The 14,305-nt window shown below is 39.5% G+C and overlaps 1 long non-coding RNA gene across 1 annotated transcript; it reads left to right on the top strand.

The window, feature by feature from the left end:
- The first annotated feature begins 257 nt into the window (after window positions 1-257).
- LOC112547835 (uncharacterized) lies at window positions 258-7,435 on the top strand. The gene is made up of 3 exons (XR_003091640.3): window positions 258-557; window positions 3,757-3,926; window positions 7,195-7,435. It is a non-coding gene; the product is annotated as an uncharacterized LOC112547835 (long non-coding RNA).
- Window positions 7,436-14,305: the final 6,870 nt, after the last annotated feature.

Below are 14,305 nucleotides of genomic sequence, written 5' to 3'. Positions count from 1 at the left end.
GTCATTTGATTTCCATGGTATGAATTTCTTCATGAATATCCAGTTATATTTGCCTGTGTTACCAGATAGAAACATAGAGTACTGGACTATTTGACTACTTTTCAAGGGGCCCATGGCATATCTGATTAACATGCACATATTAGACATATTGCAAAGGGCAACCTAATCATCATGTCACACATTGGCCTTCTATGATGCAATCTCTGAACAATCTAAAGATGCTGTTAAATTTGAATGACTGGTCTTCTAGTCCCCATTCAATGGGGCTCCAAATGCACCTCTCTGTGGAACTTCTTGAAATGAACATGTGCAGTCTCTCAAAAAAGAAAAAATGGTTATTAACCTTTTTGTAATGGTAGTGATAGGAAGAAGCTTAGAGGAACCAGTTGTCAACCCTTTATGTCTGTACAGCATGCACAAGATGGCAGAAAGTACTCAGGCCTTCCCAATAGATATCTCAAAGAGTAAATCTGTCTGAGAACCATGCTGGAGCCCGAAACCCCCTCCAATGGAATGGATGCGTGCAACACATTTCAACAAACAACAGTTATGGCAAGGTTAGTAACTGTATATTTCTCATTGCCTATTTTTGTAATCTGCTCCCTCCCCCCACAACAAGGATGACAATTATGTATGTTGAGAGAGCTTAGGGCTATGTGTTTAAACAAAGACCATCTGAAAGGGATGTCAGACAACATCTAGAGATGTGATCACAAAAAGCCATCACTTGATCCACCTTATAAGGGCAATATTCAATTGCCAGAACTAAAATAGCTCCTGCCCATAGCAGAAAATTAAACATGAATTTTCTTTATAATAGAAAAATGAGTTGCCTGTGCTCCTCTTGCATTAGTATAGAAAACAACTCTTATTTCATATGCTAAAGAAATGTATCTGTCTGGCATTTCTAACAGTGCTCTACAGTCCTGAAGTCAGTTCAAACAGTCAAAAAGCTTTATTCTTTGATTCAAAGGCACAAGTCACTGGGGAACTATTTCCCCAGTGTCATTATACATTATCTTGGGGTTTCTTTGTTTTTAAAGATAAAACAACATTTGTGCTAACTACTCAAACTTGGACTCACTTAATGTATCTAAGTACATTGTATAATGCTATGAAGACAAATAAGGATATATGATATTGCATATTTTTAAAATTTGTGAAATAATAGTGGAAAACAGTCCCCAACAGATGTGATTTTTAAGTTTACATTTTGAAAATGTTCTGTTTATTGAAAGGTTGTATTCTATGAAATCCATGTATGTAGAGCTTCAGTGTAGTTTACACATATTAGGAAATTTTCAAAATTGCTTCAAGGTAGGTTTACAGCCTGGGGATAATGGGGGGGGAGGGAGTAATTCTTATTATATTAAAGTCCCTTTCAACAGTTCTGTCTCTGGTATAAATAAGAGTGAAGCCCAGAGAGGTACAAGGATTTATCCAAGCCGCAAAGGGAGTCACTATCAGAGCTGGGATTAGAATTCAGGAGAGTCTGACTCTCAGTTCTCTGGTTAGCTCACTCTTCCCACTCTCTCTGTGGACAATTATTTTGAAATAACTAATTTGAAGTAAAAACTCCCAAAATAACTATTTTGAAATAAACTTATTGCCCGAGGAAAGAAGGAGTTCACATTTCAAAATAACCAGCCTGTTATTTCGAAATAGCAGGCTTGGCAGTGTGGATGCTCCACTTATTATTTTGAAATAAGGGGGAAGGGTTATTTTGAAATAACTCCGTAGTGTAGACCAGGGTCTAGTGTGCTATGGAGTTGCATTTGAAACCATTCAATATTTTAGACCACTTTCTGTAATTCAAGGCCGATTTTGTTATTAGTATTCCTGAATTATGGATCCTCTTTAAATAAAACATATTTAATTGAAAGTAACATCTCTTATTTAAAATTTCTAGTGATTCCTCTCCTCCTTCCCCCCCCCCCCCTAAAAAAATCAGGGTGTTGTTGTTTTTTTGTTTTTGTTATGGGTTGGTTTGGGGTTTTTTTGCGGGGGATGCAGGGAGGTTGGATTTCACAGAACTTTGCAGAACTGTAAATTTCAGTGTGATGCCTTCAACTTGAATACTGATTAGTAAACTGGCAACTAATGACCATTGCTTAAGCAGTGGGTAACAGAATACAGTTGTTGACTGGGCAGAAAAAACATAAGCATTCAAACAGTAGTGTGTTTCCATCAAGGGATGGAAAAGAAAGTAGTAAGGGAAAATTGCAGCAATATTTACTGAGGATGAGCGGGGTCCATTTATACAAGGATGATGTTGTATGAACTGGATTGGTTGCCATGATAATGAAGAATGTGTAGTGGTAGCTAAGAGCACCTGGTTGTCAATACCGTTTTGGTAAGGAAGGTAGGGTTTTATAATAAAGAGCTAGCAGCTGTAAACAAATCATGATCTTTTGTAGTCACTACATATTACTTTAAGGGATGTCAAAGTGGTGTACAGAAGTGGGTAAATTCTATTATTCTTATCTCATGAAGGAGTAAACAGAGGCATAGAGAGTTTAAGTGGCATGCCCCAAGTAAAAGCAACTCGGTGCTAAAGTCAGGAAGGGCATTTGGAGGAGTACTATTTTTTTCAGACTATTAGATAATATTGCTTTTTCTTTGACAATCTTCAAATAATAATAAAAGGAAGAGGCCTCCTGCCTGTCAACCAAATAGTTTATATGAAGCTGACACCCTGGGTTTTCATTTTTAGTCTGTTTCCACCCAGATCCTCAAAAAAAAAAGTGCTGTCTTTTTTTTTTTAAATTCACAACAGCTATTTCCTGCAAGTGAATTACTGAAAATGTGAATTTTACAACAATGTGAGCCACACTGTAAGGTAAAAAGAATGTGAGTGTGAATTTCCAAATGCCTTTTGTGGATGGGAGAGATGGCACAAGGAGAGAATGAGAATTCTGTTTGCACTGATTTAATACTAGCTACATGTATTCATAGAAGTGCCATCTGCCTAAAATAAACAATGTCAAAAGAATATTAAAATTATGAATTCTAAAGATGGTTTAAAAACTAGCTTTATTCAGGCTTCAGAGCCCTGGGAGCCCTCAAGCCCCAATACTGAAAAGGAAGTAGATACTGGATTTGCTTTTATGTATAAAAGTCATAAGCCAAACAAGGAGTTGGAACATATGAGATTTTCAGCTGTCCACCTGCAAGAGAGGAAGGTTTGCACAGGCTGCATATAAGTTTGCTTATGAATCAGGGCCATCTCAGTGGGAGGGAATACCTTTCAGTTTGTATACAATAATCTATGGAATATAGTGAAAGTTGTGGCAGATGAGTAAACCTGCAATAGGAATTTGGGGTAGGAAGGTACAAATGAATGGAATTTGTATTAACTACTTTTGTAGCAGACGTGTTCACTCAACTACCTTCATGATGAGATTGGGTGTACTCTCATATCTGCCTATGTACAGAGTATTTTGATCCGAGTTCACTAGAATGACAGTAGAAAAAATATGGCCGTTAAAGACCATTGTTCTTAGTGCATCTGGGCCAGATTTACAAAAGTATTTTGGCACCTAAAGATTCAGATGGGTATTTCTAAAATCCTGCTAGGAACCTAACTCTCATTAATTTCAGAGGCAGTAGGGATTTCCAGAAGTGCCTGTAAGACACATGTCAGCATTTATAGGTGCCTAAAGAGTTTTAAACACCTGGCCCTTTTGCACTATAAAAAGGGTATTGGCACAGAGTATAAGAGAAGCAAGATATGGTCAGTTTATCTGTCCCCTCTAGGATACTGCTGCCACTACACTGTTATGATACATAGTGTGGAGACTCTGGAGGTGTTGCTGCTGCTGCTGTAAGAACATCAGCAATAATGATGGTATTATCTACCACCACGTATATATCATTTAGAAGACTGTAGATGAAAGAAGAAGCTCAGAGAGCTAAAGATGTGCCAGGTTTGTCTATGTTAAATCTTCTCCTTCTGGAAATTGTTAGATAACCATCTGAGTTATAGATAAATGCAATTTAAAGGAACATTCATCCAGCATTGTATAATGTCATGTTTATTACATGTTACAGAACATAAAGTGGTATAAGGCATTTAATAACTGGTTAATTAGTTTAGAAGGAAACTAGAGATGCTATAAACTTTTATATATGGATACTTCTATATAATAATGAAAAGTGTCAGTATTTCACACAAAAATAACTGAATGTATCAAGAATAGAAATTGCTCTTTTGAGTGTAGTAGACAGTATAAAGATAGTAAAAACTTACTTATGATGTTTTCACAAACTGAAATGTTGACTGTGAAGCAATCCAACATAGCCAAGCAGAATCTTTATACAGGTTGAACCTCTGAAATCTGGAATGCTCTGATCTAGCAACATCCGTGGTCCAGCAGGACCATGGATGTTGCTGGATCAGAGAGCCCTGGCACCCAGGAGCTCTCTGATCCTGGGGAGCCCAGCTGGGTGGGACAGTAGTTGAACCGGCAAGCCCCGTCCCTGGGGTGCCCTGAGTGGGCAGGGCAACAGCAGGACTAGCGAGCCTCATTCCTGAGAAGCTCCAGCTGGGTGGGGCAGTAGTGCGGCAGCCAAATGCAAAAGCAGGGCAGCCAGCAAGCCCCGTCCCCAGGGATTTTCGGTTGGGCAGGAAAGAAGTGGGGCTGCTACAGCTGGGGTGCTCTATCCCCAGGGAGCCCCCATGGGTTGGAATGCAAGTCCGAGCCCTGTAGGCTGGAGCCCAGTGGCAGTAGGGCCAGAACAGAGCCAGCCACAGGGAGGGGGAGTGTCCTGGGAGGCCGGTGGCAGGGACCTCCCCTGATGTGGCAAATTCTTTCCTTCCGGATGGGTTAGGTCCCCAGGATGCCACACAAAGGAGGTCCAATCTGTAGTAAGTCCACTATAGTATAACTCAGGATAACATGCTAAAATATAATAGGCATATTATAAAAGATATGACATGTCAAATATGAGAGAACAATTTAAGACAAATAGGTGATAACAGATATATGGCTGTCTGCAATTACTATCAGTCTTCAGCATCTTCTGGTAGCAAAACCTCACAATGCAACAGCTCTGTCTCCATTTCTCCTCTCTTTGATGGACAAATTGTTATCTAGTTCCATCCCTGGGGGTCTTTGTTATGACCCTGACTGGGTCATTAATAGTCTCTCTTCTCTTAGTGTGATAGTCCCATATGTCAAAAGCCAGTTACTCTGGAGGACATATTGGCAATACACCCGCCCTGCTTGAACATTGCTCACTTATTCTAAGTTTCAATAAACTCTTTGAAGGAGCTGAAAGTTCCATCCACCCCTTAGGATTCCAAATCAGGATTCCTATCTGAAGGGGGTGGAATCTAACTCTCCTGATCTTGCTGTTTCCCTAAGCTGCTGGTGAAGGGTCTTACTTTCAGTGTCTTCTTAGTCTCTCTGGCAGCTATCCTGCCCTTCTGACTTGCAGCCTTGCTACCATCCTGCCCCCGCTGAGCAAATAGCCAGTTTCTGTTAACCCTTTAACAGCTGAGGCCCCATGATGAGGATCAAAACCTTCAGAGAAAGTAACAGAATTGTTCATCAGTGTACAGTGAGGCTCTTAGAAACCAGTGCTTACATTATCAAGTGTCCCAGTTTAATGCAATAGTTACAAGATTGTTAATAATTCATGATAACATTTTAACATTAAACACACATAAAATATTTGAAATGTGTTTTAAGAAGAGTCTTTAAAACTTTGCTGATTTCTTTGGAATATCAAAATATGCACACTACATAGCACATTCTTATCTTTCCATTTGGAATCCTATGTGTGGTAAAAGGAATAAATATTTTTTCCTGATGAGAAAAATCAAAGCTGCATGCCATTTCAGTGAAGTCAAGCTGACACCTGCGGAGAAGCAAGTCATGACATTTTAGCTGACTGCTTTCTCTCTCTCCTCCCTGCCCCCCACTTGTGGTTTGTTTGTTCATTTTATTTACCCTGACAGACAAAAGGGCCTAGATGAATTTGTTTAGATGATGCTTTGGCTTACTTTCCCATAATTCATATTTTCTTCTCCCTTGTTTAGTAAGTAGTTCCTACAAGCTAGTCTTATCTACATGTGACAGTTCTACAGAGGCAAAATACACTGAACACATTTGTATTAACTTCAGAGCTTCCCGCCTTCCTGATTTCTCAAACATAGCTACATTTATCAAGATAATAAGCTTCAGGTTTCATAATAAGAAGAGATCTATTTTCATGTCAGCCTGGCATAGTCCTGACTGACTGAGCTAGTAAGATCCTTAAAAATATGAATTTAGGATCAATAATATTTATAGCCCCATTTATAAAGTAGAAGTCAAAAGCATGTAAAAATACTGAATTTATTAATGCAGCTTACTCTAGAGACTGTACATTTACTAACCTCTAATCCTGCTTCTACTATTTAGCATCTGAGACTAACAAAAAATAAATTACAGGTGTTCACAAGGGGGTAAAATACATACAGGAAGCCCACAAATTATCTTGATTGTATCCTAATATTGCAGAATTTACTGTATGCATCAACCAATCTTTTCCAAGCTGTGTCTTATTTTTGTTAACTGTGAATGCCATTAAAGACTACAATAAAGTTATTGTAATGGAATTGAAATACATTTTATTGCATCAATATAAGTTCCATTTACTGTGTAATATGACAGTGCTTAATAATTTTATATTACAAGCATAATTATAGTATCAAATTAGTAATTTTCACAAAGTACTTGCATTAGATGTGCATATGATATGATGCAATATATTTCAATTCTCTGTGGTACAGTAAGATACACATTCATTTTAACAGGAAAACCAGAGAAGCAATACACTGTAGCATCTGACAGTCCTATTGGAAATACACCCTCCTTTTTGTGGGACACATATTTTGCTTAGTTTATTCTTTATAAACCATAAAACTTTGCATGATTTAAAGTGCCAGAGACACATTGCATTTCAAAATGAGAATAACTTTTTTTTACAATAATTCCAAAGGGCCTTATTCTGCTACTATTCTCGCACTCAGCATTTGGTTACTCTGTGAATAGTCCCATTAATATTAGTGATGCTACTCATAGAGTAAGACCCTACTCAGGAGAAGGATGGCTCAAAGAATTTGAAAACATTAGCTAGCTCAGCCTCAAAACACCAATAGATAATGGGATTAATTTATATACCAGTGAAATGCAGCTTTTCTTCTAGGGTGGAATACAGAAATGTTTTAGCATTTCACAGTGATAACTACACATCAGTTTTGAGAAAGAAAGTGAAGAATATTTCATCCAGTTTCAAGACATAAAGTGAAGAATAGTAGGCAGAAAGCGAAGAATAATGCATCAAGATGAGTCTATTTGTGGAATTTGTGCATGTATATTTTCCTTCAGTGTTTTACATGAATATTATTACTTGTTCATGTACTGATAAACTTTGCATTTTAATTCTTCTTCCAGAGTTTGTTTTTTTTTTATCTTGAGACATAGTGTAGTATCATAGAATGCATTTTAAAAGATATTCGGCATTTTAATAACCTCTTTAAAAATCCACTCTAAATACTAGTTGCCTGTACTACAAAAGTTCATCAATATCTGGACAGCCATGCAGGCAGCTAGGAGGCCACTCCATTAATGAAATGTTAATGACTGAATTAAACCTGTAATAACAGAAGCAGGATGTACTGCTGTGAGTCCATTAGCATCAGCAGAGCCTGCTGGGGAATAAGTAAACAGAACGTACAAAGAAAACTTCTTCTGATGAAAGGTTGGGGTTGCTATAAAGGTGTTCAAGTTCCAGAGCTACATGTACAATGCAATGTTATCCCAAAGGATTTACATTTGACAATGAGATAGTATAATGTATGTGATGGCACGCTCCACTGTCAGCCCAAACCACACAGATTATAGCAAGAGGGATTGAATAGTATAGAGAACCTCCATATTATTGAGGTTCAAATCCAATCCAGATTCCTTACGGTGAAAAGTTGTTACCACCCGATGGATGCTCGGCCACTGTGGAAAATGAGCTTCATGGTCCCTGACTAAAGACCCAATAGACCTCACAAAAATCACCACTGTAGCTGGCACTGTTTACTGATTCTGCTAAATGTTTATATCATGCCCTAAAGGTAGATTAGGTGTAACACTTTCTGTAAAGAGCAATGATTTCAATATAAGTACCAACATAGTTAATGGCTTCACTCGTGGTCATTTTACCTAAATCATTTAGCTAATGTATCCATAGTTGCAAGGCGCATTGCTGGATTGCAAGGAAAGATGATTGGGAGCAGTCTTGCTGCTGGAATGGGGAATTAGGAGTTCAAACTGCTCCACTTCTCCCCACCCCCAAATTTGAAGTCAACTTCTACCCACAAAGAGAAAAGAAAAAATAAATACATCTCTGTCAAAAATCTCAACTATTTCCCATCCCTTCCTCAAGTCCAAAGGCTGTGACTTTCCCCTGCACAACAGTTAAACCTCCAGCTGACCTTTACAGCTTCTCTAGTGGAGCTGTAAATAAAAATAATTTAACAATATCATATATGCAGCACACTGAAAATTCAAACATTGGAATCAGCATAGATTTTTATAGAAAAATGAAAAATAAAAAATGATGTATGGTAGTTCTCATATTTCAGTTATGTACTTGAAATTACAGACATCCAAGTCAGAGAGTGGGGTGAATTAGGAAGAGTTGGGATGGTTAAATATTTCAAAATGAAATTTGTACTAAATAGTTAGTTCCCTTGGCAGAGAGCAAGATCAAGTAGGGTTGGACTAGGAAGAGAATCCGAAGAGAGAGGCTAAGATAGAAAGGAGTTAGAGGCCCAAACCTCAATCAGTGAGCAGTACATTTGTTCAGAAACACACAGGGTAGAAAAATAGACATTTATTTTAAAGCAGTAGAAGTTTGTGTAATGATGTGATCATAGCCTTGGGTGCTCAGCAACATGGGTGCAGAAAAGGAGCTAGTGCTCCTAGATTGGTATCCCAAGGACTGAATGAAAATAGAATCAGCTGCCTTTTCACTTCCAGAGTCCACACTGAGGAGGTTGAAACACATTGGCAGGCAGCTTAGGGAATCTTGCATCGCTACACCCTATTCTGTGTCTAGAGCTCTATAAAACTTGCTATTTTTCAGGTGACAGTGATTTCACCCCTAGTGTAGACAGCTATCTAGTTCTACCAAATACTATCCACACCATGAGAAATCCTGCGGCACGTTATAGACTAACAGATTTATTGGAGCATAAGCTTTTGTGGGCAAAGGCAAAGTGGCTCTTTGCCCACAAAAGCTTATGCTCCAATAAATCTGTTAGTCTATAAGATGCCACAGGACTTTTCATTGTTTTTGCAGATTCAGACTAACATGTCTACCCCTCTGATACTTATCCATACCATGTTATTTAGACTTGCACATTTAATAGATGAGCTGGCAACAGCAGTTGAAGGCAGAGGCTTGTTTATATATAAGCTATTACTGGTACAGCTGAATCAGTGAGGATTTGTTTAAAGTTCCCTTGGATAGACAAGGATGCTGAGGTTAAAATTATTACAGCCTTTTAAAAAGTGTAGTATACACCCCCTTCTCCCCCACAGGGGAGATGATAAAGAACTGAGGATTCTGCTTCTGTCCTTCTGTGTCCCACCTTGTCTTCTTTGGATTCATAGAAGCATCAATAGATGGAGTTATTATCAGGTATCCAGAAGTGTTCCATGCTTCCTTTCCTATCTGCATTCCTGGGCATCCATAATCTGGTTATTAATATAAATCAACACAGTTGAGACATTACTATATTCATGCTTATAAGATGAGCTGTGCTTTAGAACATTTAGCCCTTCATGGCTGCCTCTCTCTGGTGCAAGATTTTACTACCTCCACATTTCTGTAGGTAGACCCATGAGGTCCTCCCGCTTTTAGACTGTGGCTACATCTAGACTACAGGGTTTTTCCAGGAATGCATCTGCTCTTCTGCTTTTTTTTTTTTTTTTTTTTTTGCAGAAAAGCAGACACACTCTTTCAGAAGACTTGTCTTCCATGAGGAAGAAGGGCTCGTCTGAAAGAGGAAGATTTTCCAAAATTTGGCCCAGTGCAGTTGGGACAAATTTGGGAAAAGCTTCTTCCGAAAAAACTACCAGAAAAGGGTTCATAAATTAGGCTCTGCACTTTGCATACCTTTTCCCAATAGATCCCTGTAGTCTAGACATAGCCTGGGTCTCAGGGATCAGCCTCCTGTTTTACTTTCTGTGAAGAAACGACACATCCAGGAGCATATAGCCAATGTTCAGCCTTTCCCTCCAGGGCTGTGTCCAGACTCCATGCCTCCGTCGACGGAGGCATGTAGATTAGCGAGATCGGAAGAGGGAAATGAAGCCGCGATTAAAATAATCGCGGCTTCATTTAAATTTAAATGGCTGCCCCGATCTGCCGATCAGCTGTTTGTCGGCAGATCGGGAGAGTCTGGACGCGATGCCCCGACAAAGAAGCCTTTCTTCATCGACACAGGTAAGCCTCGTGAAACCAGGTTTACCTGTGTCGATGAAGAAAGGCTTCTTTGTCGGGGCATCGCGTCCAGACTCTCCCGATCTGCCGACAAACAGCTGATCGGCAGATCGGGGCAGCCATTTAAATTTAAATGAAGCCGCGATTATTTTAATCGCGGCTTCATTTCCCTCTTCCGATCTCGCTAATCTACATGCCTCCGTCGACGGAGGCATGGAGTCTGGACACAGCCCAGGAGTGCATAGCCAATGATTGATCAAAATGACCCAAAACAGCTTAATCAAAACACATTATTTATTCGTTCAAACAAATATCACTTGAGTGAGATAAAATGTCTCGATCTTAGCTCAACTTTGTATTTTTCCAGTAAGCTTTGGAAAGTGCCATTCAGCCCAGAAATCCCTCCTGGTTGGAAAAGACAGGCAGCTCCTGTAACATTTCTTGCCTGTCTCTCACAACAGCCTACCTAAGCAGATGTTGCCCATGCATCTCACCCTTCCTCTCTAGACAGGGGTTTTTAATGATTTAGGCTTTTTTTTTTAATCTCAGGCTCAAGTCTGGGGAAAAATTAAACTGGTAGGGTATGTCTACACTTCTGGCTGGATTTACAGACCGTGATCAATACAGAGGAGCACAATTTAGAATCTACTCTAGAAGCAATAAATTGACAACTGATCGCTCTCAGCATCCTCTCTGGTACTCTATCACAATGAGAAAGATCTAGGGGAATCAACGGCAGTGTATCTCCCATTGATACATTGCAGTGAAGACACTGTGATAAAATCTAAGTACATCAACTTCAGCTATGTTATTTATGTATTTACAATATCTCTCCTGATATTGTAGACAAACCCTTAGTCTGGCTTGAGCCATGAAAGGGGACATTGCTCCCATAAGGTCCACTGGTATTATTCCTGGAGATATCACCACCCTTTTTTTCCTTTCTTCCTTGGTTTTCCTGGATAAATCAACGGAATCTAATTTTATATAGTATAAACCAACAAATGGTCTGGTAGCACTTTATAGCACAGCCCACTTCTTCAGATGACCTGATAAATGTCTGTCTAACTTGCTCTTAAATATCTCTAATGATGGATATTCCACAGACTCCCTAAGTAATTTATTCCAGTGTTTAACCACCTTGACAGGAAGTTTTTCCTATTGTCCAACCTAAGCCTTCCTTGCTGCAATTTAAGCCCATTACTACTTAAGTGTCCTATCATCAGAGGCAAAGGAGAACAATTTTTCTCCCTCCTCCTTGTGACACTCTTTTAGATACTTGAAAACCGCTATCATCTGAAGAAGTGGGCTGTGCCCACAAAAGCTCATGATACCATCTACGTGTTTTGTTAGTCTATAAACTACTACCAGGCCATTTGTTGTTTTTTTTTCTGTAGCAGACTAACTTGGCTACCCCCGAAGCTCTATATAGTATGACAGAGTAATGGACAAGTATGTAGATGTACATATAACATCTATACAAAATAGAATGATAGAAACATAAGGGCTGTGTCTAGACTGGCAAGTTTTTCCGCAAAATCATCTGCTTTTGCGGAAAAACTTGCCAGCTGTCTATACTGGCCGCTTGAATTTCCGCAAAAGCACTGACGATCTCATGTAAGATTGTCAGTGCTTTTGTGGAAATACTATGCTGCTCCCATTTGGGCAAAAGTCTTTTTCCGAAAAACTTTTGCGCAAAAGGGCCAGTGTAGACAGCAGAGATTTGTTTTCTGCAAAAAAGCCCTGATCGCGAAAATGGCGATCGGGGCTTTTTTGCGGAAAAGAGCATCTAGATTGGCCACAGACGCTTTTCTGCAAAAAGCACTTTTGTGGAAAAGCGTGCTGCCAATCTAGACGCACTTTTTCGAAAATGCTTTTAACGGAAAACTTTTCTGTTAAAAGCATTTCCGGAAAATCATGCCAGTGTAGACGTAGCCATACTCTACAGTGTTTCTGTGTAAAATTGATTTCTAATAAGAATCCAGTGGTGAAGGCACAAGCCTAAGATTTGGGATAGGTGGATTCAGTTCCCACATGGTCTCATACATCCCATGTGTTCTGAAGCATGTCGCTTTTCTTCTCTATGCCTCAGTTCCCCCTATGTAAAACAGATAATAGTACTTGCTTACCTCAGACAAGTCTCTCTCCTCCATGTGTTTGGATGTGGCATTGCAGATGTTCTCTCATTTCTGTGCCCTCTTTAGTCACTGTGGAGCCTCAACAATTTGTCATACACAATCTATCCCTCTGATCAAGTGACTGTTCAATCCATTCTCCTCCAGGGCTAATGGTAAACTCCCAGAAAGGAAACCCTTTATGCTATCTCATGTGTGATCTGTTGTTGCTTCTCTTCCAGGTATAGTGGTACCTCTTAAAAGCCACTGCCTACCTCTCTCTCACACCCCACTGTCTCTTGCCTTAGAGTAGTAACTCTTTGTCTCCTCATACAGGAGGAGTTTCCCCACCTCCTCAGCCCTCCTCCCAGAAATGAGTTGATTCCCAAATCTCCTTGGTTTAATGCTGTCTTAGCCCTTCTTTAAGCAGGAGTCCCTCCTCAGTCCTCTCTCTCTTTGTCTGGGAACTGTGTTCCATACAATTTCAAGCAATAGCTACCTCCTCTTGACATGAGTTTCCCCTCAAGCCTGCTCTCAAGAGCTGGGGTTGTGACTTAAATCAGCAGTAAGGCTTTTATTAGTTCCCTTAAGCTTAGCACCCTTGCCAGTTAGCCTTCCACTCTGGAGAGTTCAGCTGGCCAGCCCACTCCAACTAATCATGTCTTCTACTGAGAGGGAGGAGGAAGCCTTTATACTGCTCTCCTTTTTTCCCAACCCCACTCTCAGTTGCTTGGGAGAGAAGGGAGCCTTGCTCTGCCTTCTGTGTGATGTGTCTGGCCCTTAAAGGTAATGTCAGAATTCTTTCCTCTAATGTTCCATAGTCCCAGAATCTTCAGGTCTCTCTATTTATACTTTAAAGAGAACGCCAGGTGGCAGGATGGGCTGACGAGTGGGCACCAATATCCTTGATGCCAGACCAATCTACCATACATCATAGATGGTCAATGATCAAAATTAGTTCCTAGCCATGAACTCCAGCCAGGGCATTCTTCTTGACTGGCTTCTAAAAGAATGTGTCTGAGGTTTTTGGCAGTATTAATAATAATTGTAAATATTGACAATCTATCTAATTTCCAGAGTATTTCAATTGTAGAATTTTTGGTTTGTTGGTAGAAACAATTGATTGCTGAACTACTGTTGTCCTGAAGACTGGGTAGAGGATACTAATTACATTATGAAGAATACAGAAAGCTGATTATGGGAGCTAAAGAAATAAATACAATATACATAAAATAAACCAATGAGGACTATTTCATAGGGCATGGTTGTATAAACTGTAAATCCTATAACCAATCTCCCCTGCTCCTCCTCCACAAAGACCCACCCCATATTTTCTGAATATTCACTTTAGGGCCAAAAAAGTGTAAGTGAACCTTGTTAAATAATATTAATATTTTTCTCTTCAGAAAAGCAACTTTCCCCATATAGCAAGTTGAATGAGTCATGCTGTCTTTAATTTGCTTGTCATCAGTGCTCTGTTTGTCTTTTGACATTTTTACTTGTTTCCTGAAGCCTTTGTCAGCTTTCTTATCGCATTTGTACTTGGCTATCAAAATCTAAGGGAACAAGTTCTGGGCAGTATTAGCAATGGTGAGCATGATACTAGATCTGAAATTTAGACTGTACAGTGAAGTGGTCCTTGAAGATTAGGTAAGAGACAAATAAAAACACCAGATGGAAGAAAATCCTTTTGATTAGAGCTA

The sequence above is a fragment of the Pelodiscus sinensis genome, chromosome 7 (genome assembly GCF_052426305.1).
Source record: "Pelodiscus sinensis isolate ZL-2025 chromosome 7, ASM5242630v1, whole genome shotgun sequence".
In the NCBI taxonomy this organism is placed as follows: domain Eukaryota; kingdom Metazoa; phylum Chordata; order Testudines; family Trionychidae; genus Pelodiscus; species Pelodiscus sinensis.
Note: the sequence above shows the minus strand (reverse complement) of the source record. Positions and strands in the feature narration are given on the sequence as shown.